Below are 2506 nucleotides of genomic sequence, written 5' to 3' on the forward strand. Positions count from 1 at the left end.
GATGAGTAGAGCCTAGTAAGCAGTGCGTCGCTCCAGTCGTGGGGAATTCAATGGTGTAAAAGAGAGGAGCGAGACGTTCACTATCAGGTTTCTATCTGTTTTACTTCACTGAACTTTAATGTACAGCTGAGCTACTGAAATGACACGCAAATAAACCGACACGAAGGTTAAATACTTTTCTTAAAACGCTGTGTTTTGAAGTTATGTATTTTAGCTAGTTTGGTTAGCACAGTTAGCCTGCTTGTAGCCTCAATACAAATCAATGAGACGTATGAATCACACAGGTTTTATTGCATTATGGCACTACAGAGTCGTTGCTGCTTAATCAATGACATATTTGACACACATACCTCCTTTCTGAATGCGGTCGTTACTGAGTGACAATGTTAAATGAGCTCTAAATGAGCCGAGTCAATGTAAACATTGAGTTTGACAGCTGATCTTCCATGTTTAACGTAGTATTTTTTTCACCGCATCTCAACGCTGCTGTTATCCCAGCTGACCCGTAGCCAGCATGGGTCGGCGCTCCTCTGACAGCGAGGATGACAGTCGGAGCCGGAGGAAAAGAAAACAGCGTCGCCGTTCTTCGTCCTCCTCGTCTTCCTCCTCTTCTGGGAGCCGGGTGAGGAGTAGTCGCAGCAGGAGATCCACTCGTAGGAGCCGTTCTCGCTCCAAAGACAGAAGGTGAGATAGCAGGGATGGAGACTGTGCCATACAGCAGTGGTCTTAAGGAAGATACTTTAAGATTCTTATGCAGGCGGTTGCTTTGGTGCTGATTCTGCTCATGGACCTCGATTAAAAAATAAAAGCAATCATACTAACCTCTCTAAGTCTTGGTTTTTATCAGTCTCTGTTGCAGAGGCTGATAAAATCAGTGGATCCATTCATCCAGTGATATGAAAAGTGTAACTTTCGTATTGTACAATGGTTTGAAGCTTAAAAGCTGGTTTCCCGTAATAACTGGCTAAAGATGTTTGCCTTTCCAGAAGCAGGAAATACATTTTTTTTGGCCATTACCGTCTGTTCATACAGAATAGCATACAATTCTATTATTTTCAAGTAATTCACCCATAATGCCGAGACAGCTGTAATAACACATATTTACTCAGCTTGACATAAAGTTGCACAGTCTCTTATCTTTGAAGTAAGTTAATAAAGAAATGTAATTCATCAAATATAGCCATACAATGAAAATATTACCTCAAGTATGGATTGTTGGCATTAGTACGATTTATGATCCTCTAGTCCACACTGACATAATCCTGCATACACCTTATTTTTAAGATATCCCAGTTCAGTTCCAAATTAACAAATCTCCAAACCATACACAGGTTTGATTATTGAGGACCACTTCACTTTGAACATAAGATAAACTCACATATTTATATAACTGGTGTTTCCTTGATCAGCCATATCTAATGATCAACAAGTCAGGGTCAGCCAAATTCTGAAATGTACTTTATGTAATTTGATGTTGTTCCTCATTGTTACATTAATCAATATAAAAAAAAATCCCGCCTCTTACATTTATGTAGCAAAAATGTAGATAATCATAAAGACGCATAATGTAAATAAAGTCAAAGTCAATTTAAATTTTGTTGGAATAAGCCTAATTTCTAGACTTGTATGCTCAGTGTTTTTAGCTCTCGATTCTTAATACATTTTATAAATTTCCGTCACATAAGTATCTATTTTGTTGTGTCCTATTATTAACAGTGGTGGTCTGCAGAACTCCTAAGTTAAGCAATGAGTTCGGTTTTCAGTTCTGCTCAAGTTTCTGAACTGTATGTGGTTTCATTCTTATTTTCATTAATGCCACCATCCTGTCTCATAAGTATGCATCACTTTAAGCAACTTAAGTCTTCATTGTCTCAATTCAACCTATCACGTCATGAAGGACAAGTGCTAAGCATGACTCTCAGTGCTATAAATTCATCTCCTATAGTCTTTAGATGGGTTCAACATTACTCTTGTTGTCTAACAAGTTGCTACAAACAAGGAAATTATATTATTCACAAATCAAGCGCAGGTATTAAGAAGTTCTCCCGCTTTCTCGCGCCAATGTCAAACTTTTATTTTGAAAAATAACTCAGTGATTATCCACTACCTTTACTGAAGTACTCTGTATTATATTTTCTGCTTAAAAAATACTCTCTCTAACTGATGTTTGTATGATACTCCTTATTTCATGAATGAACTGACATGTGAAACTTGACTTTTTGTGTTGCTTTTGTTGCTGCCTCTTGTTCAAGACTCCCTTGGAAAACAGGTTTTCAAATCGCAATGAGTTTTTCTTTTTATTCTGGTAAAATAACGCTTAAAAAAACCTAACAAAAAACTTTTGGATTGTAAATTTGTGTTTGAATTCATTTTGCTACAATAACTATTTATTAACAGCTTGAAATAATGCATGGGTGTCATTGATCTTTTTCTTCAAACAATTGTGGAGTTAGTATTTGTGTCTTATATAGTTTCTCTCATCTGTCTGCCCACTAACAAATCCATC

The 2506-nt window shown here is 37.0% G+C and overlaps 1 long non-coding RNA gene across 1 annotated transcript; it reads left to right on the forward strand.

Annotated features, from left to right (window-relative positions):
• LOC108166048 (uncharacterized) lies at positions 1-645 on the forward strand. The gene is made up of 2 exons (XR_001776352.1): positions 1-87; positions 499-645. It is a non-coding gene; the product is annotated as an uncharacterized LOC108166048 (long non-coding RNA).
• The last annotated feature ends 1861 nt before the right edge of the window (positions 646-2506 follow it).

Source organism: Poecilia reticulata, unplaced genomic scaffold, assembly GCF_000633615.1.
Source record: "Poecilia reticulata strain Guanapo unplaced genomic scaffold, Guppy_female_1.0+MT scaffold_689, whole genome shotgun sequence".
NCBI classification, from domain to species: Eukaryota; Metazoa; Chordata; class Actinopteri; order Cyprinodontiformes; family Poeciliidae; genus Poecilia; species Poecilia reticulata.